We start from the raw sequence: 13,477 nt of genomic DNA, 5'->3' as shown, positions 1-13,477 counted from the left end.
CTTTTCTGCTCGGGCTGGCTTTGAACCACGATCCTCAGATCTCAGTCTCCTAAGTAGCTAGGATTACAGGCATGAGCTCATTTCTGGCTGTAGCAATGGTGGGGTTTCTTGAGTTTGCTCCTCCTCCATAGTCACCCAGCGGGCAGGGGTGGATTGGAGCAGGGCTCCATTTGCTGACTCTGGGGTCTTCACTGGTTTCTCTCCTTCCTTTCTATGGGTCTGGTGTTGAGCATATTCTTCAAGTGTGGGATGTTTCTCTGCTTAAAATCTGCAGAACGTCTTAGTGAAGCAAGGATCCTTCCGGTGCTGCCACTCAGCAGAAGTCCAGCTCACTGTTTCACTTTTTGCCTTCCTTGTTGTCTGTTGTGGCATTCTTCTTGTTGTAGGAAGTCTTTAGATATTTTGAGTTTGATTGGAGTGGGTTGCTTGAGGTCAAGTGTGTGCTGTGACCCTAGATGTTAGTGTGGTCAGAGACATGTAGTGGGATGACCTGTGAGAGCATCGCCATCTTGAATCTCCCTAACCTCATTCTTCAATGAAAGAAAAGAAGCAATCCAAAAATTCATATGGAATAGCAAAAGATCCTGAATAGCAAAAACAATTCTTGGTAGGAAGAACAGTGCTGAAGGAATATTAATACCAAACTTCAAACTCTACTACAAAGCCATAGTAATCAAAAGAATTTGGTATTGGCACAAGAACAGACCTAAGGACTCATGGAATGGAACAGAAGAACTAGAAATGTACCCACAAACCTATCGCCACATAATCTTCGATAACAGAGCCAAAAAAAAACCAGCCTCCTTAATACATGGTGCTGTCAGAATTGGCTAACCATGTGTAGGAAACTAAAGTTAGATCCTTATGTATCACCCTGCACCAAAATCAATTCCAAATGGATCAAAGACCTCGAGATAAAAGCAGACACCCTAAAAACATTACAGGAAGGAATAGGAGAATTATTAGGGTTCCTTGGCATTGGTCAAAACTTTCTTAATAATGACTCAGAAACACAATAAATCAAAGAAAGTTTGGATAAATGGGATTGTATTAAACTGTGGAGCTTCTGCGTGGCAAAGGACATAGCTGGAAAGATCAATAGAGTGTCCACATAGTGGGAGATGATCTTCACTAGCCATACATCAGATAAGAGCCTCATATGAAAAATATATGTAGAGCTCAAAAAATTAAATCCCCCAACAAGAAATCTTCAAAAATCAACACCCCATTAACAACTGGGCTGAAGACCAAAAGAGAGACTTCTCTGAAGAGGAAATAAAAATGGCCAATAGACACATGAAGACATGCTCAACATCTCTGACCATAAAAAAATGCAAATCAAAACAACATTAAGATTCTACCTCACCCCAATTAGAATGGCTATTTTCAGTAAATCTAATAATAACAGAAGTTGAAAGGAATGTGTCCAAAAGGGAATGCTGTTGGTGGAAATGTAAACTTATTCAACCACTCTGGAAAGCAGAATGGAGGTTCCTTGAGAGACTACACATAGGGCTCCCCTATGACCTAGCAATGCCATATTAAGCTAGCAGGACAACCATGTTCATTGCAGCATTATTTACCTTAGCTAAGATATGGAACAAACCCAGGCCCTCATTAGATGAATGGATCAAGAAAATGTGGTATATATACACAATGGAATTCTATGCATCCCTCAAAAACAATGACATTCCCCCATTCATAAATGAAATGGAAAGACTTGGAAAAAATTATATTAAGTGAAGTAAGCCAGCCCCAAAGAAACATAGGCTCCATGGTTTCCCTCATTTGTAATAATTAGTATAATTACAGGATAGTCCTAAAAGAGGATCATAATATCTCAGTAACTATGCACATTTCACATATAAAATGATGCTAATTGAAATGAACTTCAAAATATGAAAACAAGAGGTTTATCTTTGTTGTTGTTCTTTTTAATGTATTGTGTCAAGTTATTTCTTTTTTCTTTATTTTCCCCCTATGGTTTATCCCCTGTTGTCACTGTATTTGATTGTGTTGTATATATGTTTATCTGATTTGGGGAAGGGTAGGGGAACAACAAAATAGTGAGAAAAAGGACAAAGGGTAAACCAATGCAACAGTGATACTCACAAGACAATATATTGGAAATAAACTTTACAAATTAAGGGGAGTGTGATTGGAGGAGAAGGAAAGTGGGAGAAAAACAAGGGAGGGGTTAACAATGTTTCACAAAAATGTACTCATTACCTTAAGTATGTAGCTGTAATCCCTGTGTACATCACCTTGACAATAAAATAAAATTAAAAATGTACATCCTTGTAGTTCCAATTGTATTCAAATTGTCAAAAGGGGTGCTTGGAGTATTTCTGTACTGTTCATCTTCTAACAGTCTCTGAACCACTAATATGCTCACAAGGTCCTTATTTACAAACGAGTCATGTACCCATCTATACCTGGTGGTTCAAATCAGAGGGAAATCTATGCTTGCTGGGAAGAAGAAAGTCTTTTGCAGCCTCTATGATGGGAGACATTTATCTTTTGTCACTTGTTACCTAAGAATCTTTCTACTTTTCCCTCATTACCAATCTCTGAAACATTTAATAGACTCAAATATATGATTTTGTTGTAGGTTTTAAGATGTCAGCTGTACTAGAACTAGTAAGGAAAGCAATACACCGTACTAATATAAATTTACCAGTTCTATAAACACTCAGAAAAAGCCAACTTATATTTATGACCACTTGAAGTAGACTGAGGCCACTTAGTAAACTTAAAGATTTACAACTTAAAGTAAACTTAAAGATTTACAATAAGGCTTTAATCAAATCTTACAGGAGGTAATTAGTTTTAACTTTTTTTTTCAGTGTGAGTTAATGCTTTGGATGTCTGCCTTCCAGCCAGCAGAATTTAAATGTCAGTCCTCCATGCAGTTTTGAATATTGCTGAAGGAAAGACCAGATAGTGAGAACAGGCAAAACCCAGTCAAATCAACCATCAATCAATCAATAAATAAAAATTCATAAAAATTAAGCGCCCAGAACGAAACCTCTAAAACTGTCAAAGAAACATAGGTCCCATGGTTTCCCTTATTTGCAATATCTAGTATATGTCTGAGTCAAGCAGAAAAGGTCAGATAAGATGATGTTAGGGAAATTAACCCTAAGATATGTACTCAAATGTTTTTTTTCTTTCTTGTGATTGTTTCTAACACATTTATAAGATTATTTCTTTGTTGCTTTGTATGTCCCTCCCCCACAGTATAACCCCTGCTTTCACTGTATTTGATGTTGGTATAATTTGTGGAGGGAAAGGGGAAAAACAAATCATTTAAATAGGGATACAGGTGGACCCATTGCAACAATGAGATGTACAAGTCTTACAACTTTGGTGCAGGGGAGGGGAGGAGCGGGGAGGATTGGGTGGGGGGGCAAAGGGAGGAGGATGGGAAGGGATGGGAAGGGGAAACAAAGGAGGAGGCTACAATGCTTGATAAGAAATGTACTCATTATCTTGCCCATGTAATTGTAATCCCTCTGTACAGTATTTTCACAATAAAAAAGGAAACATATCAAAATGTGTCCATAGATAATGTTAGGACACTGCAAAAAGTTAGAAATTTTCATTTTCATTCAAATCACAATGGAGATTTTCAAATACCACTGAATTTTTAAAAAAAAAATCTCCTTAAAGTCTTCACAAATAGGTTTCAAAAGCACAAAGATCCCAAATTTCCTTTTTAAAGAAAAGATTAGATGAAGCCTCAAATTTTGCATAAAATGGCTAAGAAAACCCACAACCACAAGCTTGAAACCAAGAAGAATCATACCTGGCCTGAACTACCAGCAAATACTTAGCAAGGAAGCAAACACTCTATTTTTTGTATAGGCAGCAATGAGCTGATGACACTGGCTAAATTGGAAAGACAAGAAGTTTCAAAAAACAAAAAGCCACAAGCTAAAATTGTGGGAGCACTCAATCAGAAACCCACCAGACATTTTGCTGGCACATAATCAAGTTGTTTCCTGGAATCCTCTAGGCATGAGGTCAGGGTCTCTGAGTTTCAGTGCTCTCCCGCATTAAGAGAAAATTGCAGACGTGGAAAAATCAAAGTATTTACAGCTTTGATAAAAATTGGAGAAAGAGAAATCCTCAGTCTGGGTCTACCTTGCTCACAACACTGCCCTAACTTGTGGAATAGAGGAGGCAAGAGAAAAGAGGTGCACTTGGATAAACTGTTTCTTCTGATTTCAAGGTATCCTGGGTGGCCCAAGTTTAGCCCCAGCAGGGAAATTCCCGGAAGAATCCTTATTTCTCAAGGCCTCAGCAGCTTCTTTAACATTGCACTATTGATTTGAGTTAGTAGAACAAAGCAAATCAATAACCTATGGCAGGACCTTGTTACTGTAAGAAAGTCATTGTAAGGAATTACACCATTGGAGACCTCCCTGGAATCTACCTTATTTCAGTTAAATAGTGTCATTCCTAATAAAGCCAAATCAAAATTCAGGATAATAAAACACCAGGAAGCAGGTACTAGAAAGGGATGGGACAGGGTCAAAGGGAAAGAGGTGGATGAATGATGGAGAGGAGGACAATGCAAACAAGAATCCAATGTGTACCCTACAAAATTAGGAAGAGGAAGGGAAGGAGTGTGTAGAGGAGGGGTGGATGAGAATGTTGAAAGGGGTGACATTGATCAAGATATATCGTATTCATAAACTTTTGTTAAATGGCAACTCCTTTGTACAAATACTTCAAGGTAATAATAATTTAAAAATAGAGAAAGTCATTGCAGTTTACCAGTGGATAGCTTCATCTCCTATCATAGGGGACTTACTGTTCTTCCTGGATAACAAGGATCCTGAAAGGTGACTCTAGGAGAGAATGCTTTGAGCAAAAAGCACAAATACCTGAAGAGAAATTGCAAAGCTTTGATCTTGTTTTTAGGCCCTAGAGAGTGTGTCTTTTTGGAAAAATAGTTTAAAAGTACCTGTAAGGAATTAGAAATACTATATTACGCAAAGTAAGCCAGAAACAAAGAAACATAGGTTGCACGGTTTCCCTCATTAGTAATCATTAGAATGCGCCTATAAATCTACATGTAAACCCAATGGATAATAAAAAAAATTACCCCTGGACATGATAAATTAAACTGGACTCTAAACATTCACACAGTGAGACTAAAGGGGGATGTTTGTAGGAGAAGATACTAAGGGCTAAATAGCTATGTGCACATGATCATATAAAATGATGAGTATCGAAGAGAACTCCAAGACGTGGATACAAGAGGTTTTTCATTTTACCTTTTGTGGGTTTTTTTTTTCATGTATTTCTCCTTTGTACATTACTTTTGTTTCCAAACCTTTTGTCTTGTATGTACATTTAGCTGATTTGGAAAGGTGAAGGGGATGCGCAAAAATGGTGGGACACAGGGTGAACTAATTCAGCAGTGGTACTCACTTGACACTATGTTGAAAACGAACAATTCAACTTGTGGGGGAGGGGAACTGGGAGGGAAAAAACTGGGAGAAAAAGAGAGTAGAGGTGATGCTGTTTAACTGGACATGTACTCAATATCTGACTTAGGTAACTGGAACCCCTCTGTACATCACCTTTATATGCTATGAAGCATTCCAGTTATCATATCTCTTTCTTTTTATCCACAAAATATTGCTTTTTATTGCATTTCTTCATTTATATTTTGGCTTACCTTTGTGTTGGTAATATATTGGTTTAAATTTTAAGGCATCACATTTGAAAACCCTTTATGGTTTTGATTGCTTATTATATTCTGGTCTCTAACTTAGTGTGTTTTCCTTCTTTCTATTTTTTTTGTTGGTCATGGGGCCTGAGCTCTGGGCCTGGGCACTGTCACTCAGCTCTTCAGCTCAAGGCTAGTGCCCTACCACTTGAGCCACAACACCACTTCCAGCTTTTTGTTGCTTATGTGGTGCTGAGGAATCGAACCCAGGGCCTTATGCATGCAAGGCAGGCACTCTACCAGTGAGCCACCTTCCCAGCCCTGCTGGGATTTTTACTACTTACAAATATTTCAATATATCCTTCATGTTTTATCTGGAAATCATATTTTGTATAGTGTAATATAAGTTCTAATAAGTATATTAATTTTATATTATAAATGACTTATCATTACTTATAATCTCTTGATACATCCTTATTTTACTAGAGATTTTCCATAGTAATTCATTTCATAATACACATTTTGAATATACATAGACCTCTTAAATATGTTAGCTTTTAATCATGTGTTGATAAATGATAAGGAATAATTCCCTTTATTGAACTTTTGGAACTTTTTAAAGTCATTTATATTACATGTGCATATACTTCAAAATTCTATCCACTTTTTGAAGTTTTTAGTTTAAGGATAAATTTAAAAATCATAAAGTGAACAGTTTAAAACTGTGTTGAAAGAGATATAGGTGTGGCTCAAGTGGTAGAACACCAGTCATAGGCAAAAAGACAATCAAGAGAGCAATATCCTGAGCTCAGTCCTTAGTACTGCCAAAACAAAAAAATCAGGAGAGAAGTAATTTTCCAAAAAGAGACAAATTTATTAGAAATGGCATTTAGTACCTTTCCAGCTTATATAAGCAACTACTAATGAATCTGGTCATTTCCACATAATTTCATGTAATACCGTTAAGACTTGTTCCCCTTCCTCTAAATTCTGGCCACAACCATCATTGCTGCATCTCTATAGATTTATCCATGATGACTATTTCACACAGATAGAATCACACACAGCATGAGTTTTGTGTCTGGCTTCCTTAACTTTTAATTTTAATTCTTTGGCAACCAAATCTGCTACAACATTTATATTTCCTTGGGTCTTTCAAATCTGAGAACCATTTCATCTTATGTATTTAGCACATCATTTTGAATTGAGCTGACCCCAGTAGGCTCCCGTGTTGAGTACTTGGTCCAAACTTGGCAGTGCTACATCAGGATACAATGGAAACTTAGGTGATAGGCCAAGTTAGAGGAAGTAGGACACTGGGGAAGACTTTGAAAATCAAGCTTGGTGTCTGGTCCCTTTGTTTTTTTTTTTTTCTGTTTGCTGTCGACCACAATATGAGCTACTCTCCAGTATGATGGTCTGAATCCATTGACACAGGAGTTCAATACCCTGTCCTACTTTTAGGTTATATCAGGCATTTCATCACAGCAATGTTAAAGTTAACACACCATTCATCTAGTACTGAACACTTGGGATACAGTATTTCAACCCTGAGCTATTCCTTTATATGTTCATGCATCATTTTTGAGTATTTACTTTAAGGTTAAACTGAACCTAGGAGATCATTGATAATCTAGTGTTTAACTTTTCAAGAAAAAACATACTGTTTTCCCAAGTTGTTCAAACACTTTATGTTTCTATAAAAATACCTTGACCAAAATGTGACTTAACACCCATCACAGTAAATGTGAAGTGAGTCTCCATTATTAGGGATTTTCATTCCTCTAACGTGATTATGTGCTGTTGGAAACTTGTTTATCTTCTTTGAGGAGCTGTCTATTCAAGACTTTTTAAAAATTAAATTTCTTCTTTTGTTCATTTGTCTTCATATGTAGACCAGCATGTCCTTGACCCCATGATCCACTTGCCTCTATGTAATGGCGCGGCAGGTGCACATGCCTTATCCATATTCCACTGAAGTCTTTAAATTATCTGTAGGTTATTTGTAATACTGAATATAATGCAAATGTCATAGAAGCAGCTGTTGTATTGTTTAGAGAATGAGAAGAAATCTGAACACAGAATTGTACATAGTATACATTAGTAATAAACTAGCATTCTACATTTGCCTATGATTGAATTCACAGATGTAGCACCAACTGTACTGTCTCCTTGTATTTACCTGCTCAATTACTTTTAACACTTGTTTTATTTATATGTTTGTCTGATGGCTTGTTTGTTTAAGTACTGGGGTTTGAATCAGAGCCTCATGCTCACTGAACTTGCTTGATGGGCTGGTACTCTCACACTCAATATAAATTCCCAGACCTAATTTTACTGATTATCTTAAAGATAATCTCACAGACTATGACTAGTGATCCTCTGGATCTCAGTATCATGAGGAGCTGGGACCTAGTATTTTGTGGCTGAGAAGTAGTGTGCATCTCTAGTACCTGTCTTCATGTGTTATATTTTATATAACTCTGTTGTACTATGTAGTGTTATTCCATTTGTACCTGAAGGATACCCTGAAGCCTTTCTTGCACTGAGTACAAATTGCTTGAGTTTTTGTTTGTTTGGGGATGTTTTAATTGAACCTGTATTTTCAAAGTGTTACTTGAATGCTTATAGAATTCTTGGTTGACAGTTATTTTTTATGGGGGGGGGGTCCGGTCGTGGGGCCTGAACTCTGGGCCTGGGCGCTGTCCCTCAGCTCTTCAGCTCAAGGCTAGCGCTCTACCACTTGAGCCACAACACCACTTCTGGCTTTTTTTTCTTTTTGCTTATGTGGTGCTGAGGAATCAAACCCAGAGCCTTGAGCATGCAAGGCAAGAGCTCTACCACTGAGCCACCTTACTCAGCCCTATTTTTTTCTTTAAATATAACACTTCACTACCTTCTAACATCTATGGCATTTTTATGAGAACATGTTAATTTTATGGAAATTCCCTTATGCACAATTCATTTCTCTCTTGTTCTTTGTGATGCTCTGTCTGCCTTTAAACAGTTTAATTATAACATGGTTATATATGACTCTCTTTGACTTTATCCTATTTGGACTTTTCAGAGTTGCTTAGATATTTCTTTCAGAGCTGGAACACCTCCAGGGAAATCTCACAATTTAGTTATTTTGCTTTTAACTTCCATAGTTTCTACTTGATTCATGTTGACCACTTCAGTCTCTTTTTGCTATTCTAACAGTAGTCAGACATTATCTTACTGATTCTTCAATTCATGGTGCATGGTTCCCTTTATCTCTGTGAGTACTCTTATAGAGTTATTATAAAAATATGTTTCTTTTTTTAGTAAATGCAATGCCTGGTCATTTTCAGAAGTTTCTGGCAGTTTGTATTTATTTCATTAAATGAGACAATGAGCCATTTGCACAGCTTTTTGTTGTTGCTATTACCAACTATCGACTTGACTATTGTAATGTGACAACTGTTGAAATCAGATTATCTCTTCTCCAATATATGCTTGTTTGGGCCCTCAACTTCTACCATCATCCATTTTAAGTTATTTCCTAGTCATCCTTTTTCAGACTGTAGCCTTTGTCAAGTCCAGTCACTCTAATCTCAGTAATCACCTAGTAACTTGAAAGAGAGCATCCTTCCTACATGCTCCCTTTGCCTTCACTTCCTGTATGCATGGAACACATCGATGTGCCAGAGGTTCCAGTCTAGAGTTTCTCATATCTGCTATGAATGTGTAACCAATCCTGGGCATAGGCTGCACTCTAGTTTTTCAAATCCTTATCCCACAAAAGTCAGCATCCTTGCTTCTTAATGCCCAGGTCTGGGTCATCTGTACCACTTGCTTCATCTGACCTTCTTTGGCCCAGGTAAGTAATAAAATATATGGCTTAAAATGTTTTGACAGACACTCCTACTGCCCAGAAAGCTGTGCTAGCCCGAAATACAGAGGGATTAACAACAAAGCAAAGGTCAGCTTCTAAACCTGCACCTCTGGGAAACATCAGCCAGACCAAAATGGACAATCATAATATTTTAAGAGCAAGCTCCTTATCAAGGTCCTGGCACCAGTAAAATTTACTATAAATGACGAAGGCCATTCCCATGATTATTCACATTGACTTAGAGACAGAGTGATTGCAGGCACACAAGTAGGTGAAAGTGACATAAAACTTTCAGCAAAGACTAGTGTAGTGATATTTTCATGTATGCATGTGTGTATATGCAGATGATAATTATATACAGTATCTATCACATATATTATATATAAATTACTTCTATTGTTTTCACATAGCCCCATCTCCTTCTTATTTTTCCACCCACTGCTTTGACCTTCTAACAAAGTTCCTAATTTACAATTATAGCATACTGTCACTATTTTTAATTCTAGCTTCTACATATGACTGAAAACATGGGACATTTCTCTCTCTGAACTAGACTTATCTCTCTTAAAACAATGATCTTCAATTCCACTTATTTTCCTTCAGGGAGGGCCGATAAGTATGTGCACTATAGAGGAGTAAATTTGGCCAAAGTATATTTTATCCATATATGGATATATCACAATGTAATTCATTTGTATAATCCATTTTTGCCAATAAAATATAAAAATAAAACTTGGCGTCCTTCTTTCTATGCAGCATTCTTCTGGTGGTTATAGATTTTGAATCAGGCTCCTGAGTTCCACAAAAGTTGAGGTGAATGGTCCTTGCTAGGTGGCATTTGCATAGCAGAAAGAAGAATTCAGTGAGGACCCCACTGCATCACTTAAAGTGTTTAATGGGCAGTTTTTCCATATTAAACATTTACTTCTTGATTTTTCCATTTTAAGATGCCCCAATACTATGGTTGTGTCTTTATTTTTTTCCCCTTTTCCCCATGTTTTCTTTTTTCACTTGTACTTTGATGCTGTACAATCTTATTCAGGGATATGTTTTGGGTAACTAGTTGGGGAACTTGTATGGCTTGATGTAGGAAGTGCTCTCTGTTTTATTTAAATTCTTTAGTTTATGATTTTTTACCTCTAGATGGTAATATAAATCCAAACTGTGTCAATTTCTCATACAAAGCCCTAGTTTAGATTTTACCATGATAGGTTTTATTATATTGTGTCTACACTCTAGGGAGTAGCAGGAACTTCCATTTTCTTTTTAAGTTATCAAGAATAATTGTGGCTAGATTTCACTGGTTCTTTCTTTCTTCCTGCCTGTTTCTCAGCTCTGATCCAAAGCCACATATTCTCCTTTATGAATATCATAAAAATCTTTGATAGGTTCTCATATTGAAAATTATAAGTTAAACATATAACTAAAAAATCTATTTTTCTAAATTTCCTACTACTTATATACCTAAGAAAGATAAAATTATATGTCCATAAAAAGATTTATAAACAACTATTCCGAGTAATTTTATTCTGTTAGCTGTAACCATCAAATACTAGAAGCAATGTAAAGCGAATCAGGAGGCTAATATCTGAGTATATTGTGATACATTTATACATTCTGATACAATCATGAAAACTCAAAATAAACCATTGATACATATAATTATATAAACCTATATGTAAAAAATGCAGTAGTTGGAAAAAGCTAGACACAAAATTCTATAGTTTATGATCACATTTATAGAAAGTCCAGCTAGGACTTTAATCTATACTCTTAGATACCAAAACAATCTGCATGGGTGAATTTGTTAGTTTTGTGTGCATTACTATGATCAAAGCCATGACAGAAACAAGCAGGAAAGTTTTATTTTGACTCATGGCTTTAGAGGCTGCAGTCAATGGTTGACTGCCCTAGGGAAGAACATCACAGGGTATAGAGCACTGTGACCAGGATTTTATTTCACTAAAAGGTGGCCATTAATCAGAGATGGCTGTGTTTCATAGCCTAAGTATAATCAGGAGTTAAATACAATAGAAAAAAGGATATTCTAAGTGCTCTAGTCCTTCAGAGTGATTGATAGTTGTATGACAGCACACATTTAACAAAGTTTATCTGGTGAACTTACATAAATATATTCATTTCTCCTTGTATAAGGAGCAGGTAAGTTATATAATATGGAGACTATGTTCCTGTAAAGTATTTTACGATGCTTGAAAGCAGGCAGTCTTAACTGGACATGATAGTTCTTGCTACTTTATAGAGCCCCTTTCTCCCCTCAGCACCTTTCACATGGATCCCATGGTCAAGTTAGATTGATGGTCCCTCAATGGCCCTTGAAGATTCATGCATCGCAATCTCTTTCCAACAGGAATATTGAGGAAAGAAAAGTGTCCAACTGGTGACCCTCTGAATACAAGCAAAATTTTAAGATGTTGGTGGATGCTTTAACCAACCATCAGTTGTATGCAGTCAAATGCCTTTCTGTAAGTGAGCTGAGACTATAGAATTGAAAAAAAATCTAGGTATAGTGTCACTCCCAATAAAATAAAAGCTCTATTTTCCAAAGAACGAGGCAAGTGAGTACCAGCCTGGAAATTGTTATGTTATATAAAATGCAATTTCCATCTCCACAAAAGGTTACAAAACTTTATCTGATTATTGCATTTATTTTTTAAATAGTCCAAACACCTATATATACAGAGACCTCTTCACTATGTAGTTAGAAAACCTCACTTTTTAGAACTGGACAAATTCACAATTTATTTCCCTCCAAAACATCTCGTATGAAGATAAACTATATAAACCATAGTTACATCTGAAAGTGAAAGTAAAAAACCTGAAGGTGTTTATGGGCTCAAAGTATCATCTGCAGAGAAATACAAGAAATGCTTTTCTCAATAATTGGTGATGATGATGATGATGATCATGTTATCATCATTATGATCATCATGATCATGATAGTGATGCTGCACATTCAAACTAAAACAGCCAAATGGAGAAGAATGTTATGGGTTGGAGAAGTTATGATAGATAAGTCAATTTGAACTCAGCTAAGCTTCCAATGGCAGGTTCTGTCTCCTCTGCCCTAGTAGCAAATTATTTTCTTTACATTGACTTCAGATTAGTTTTCATTTCTCTAACAAGACCCAGGAGACTCTGCTTTCTGAGTGGAGATATAATGATTGCTATACTTCATACTATTTTAGTTCTACTATTTAGTGCTCAGATGGGTGACAGATTTATTTTTATTTTTATATTTTGTTGGTTGTGGAGCTTGAATTCATGGTATCAGAGTTGTTCCTGAGCATCTTTGTGCTCAAGGCTAGCGCTCTACCACTAGAACCACAGAACCACTTCAGTTTTTGAGCGGTTAATTGGCGATAACAGTCTCATGTGGACTTTTCCTGGGCCAGCTTCTAACTGTGATCCTCAGATACCAGCCTCCTGAGTAGCAAGGATTACAGGTGTGAGCCACCATTTATTTTTCTTTAAGTTCCACCTTTCTTTAGTTCTTTCTTTGGAAGAATTATCTACTATGCATTTTGGCATTTGGTTTATGGTTTTAATTAATAAACAGCTTGCTGAACTGTGTAAAGCTTTTTTTGTCAGTCATTGGGCCTGAACTCTGGGCCTGGGCACTGTCCCTCAGCTCTTCAGCTCAAGGTTAGCGCTCTATCACTTGAGCCAGAGCATCACTTCCAGCTTTTTCTGATTATGCGATGCTGAGGAATCAAACCCAGGGCTTCATGCATGCAAGGCAAGCACTCTTCACTGAGCTACCTTCCCAGCCCCTTTTTAAAGCAGTTTTAAAGATGCTGCATTTTATTTATCTTTAAAATACTTTGCCACAGCTTAAGCCTTCTCCAGGACTCAGATATCAATCAGTTGGTAACTAGTAGAGTTTGTTTTATCATTGATACTGTTCCCTAAATTCATTT

Source organism: Dipodomys merriami, unplaced genomic scaffold, assembly GCF_024711535.1.
Source record: "Dipodomys merriami isolate MVZ:Mamm:240054 unplaced genomic scaffold, mDipMer1.0.p SCAF_5, whole genome shotgun sequence".
Taxonomy (NCBI): Eukaryota; Metazoa; Chordata; class Mammalia; order Rodentia; family Heteromyidae; genus Dipodomys; species Dipodomys merriami.
Note: the sequence above shows the minus strand (reverse complement) of the source record.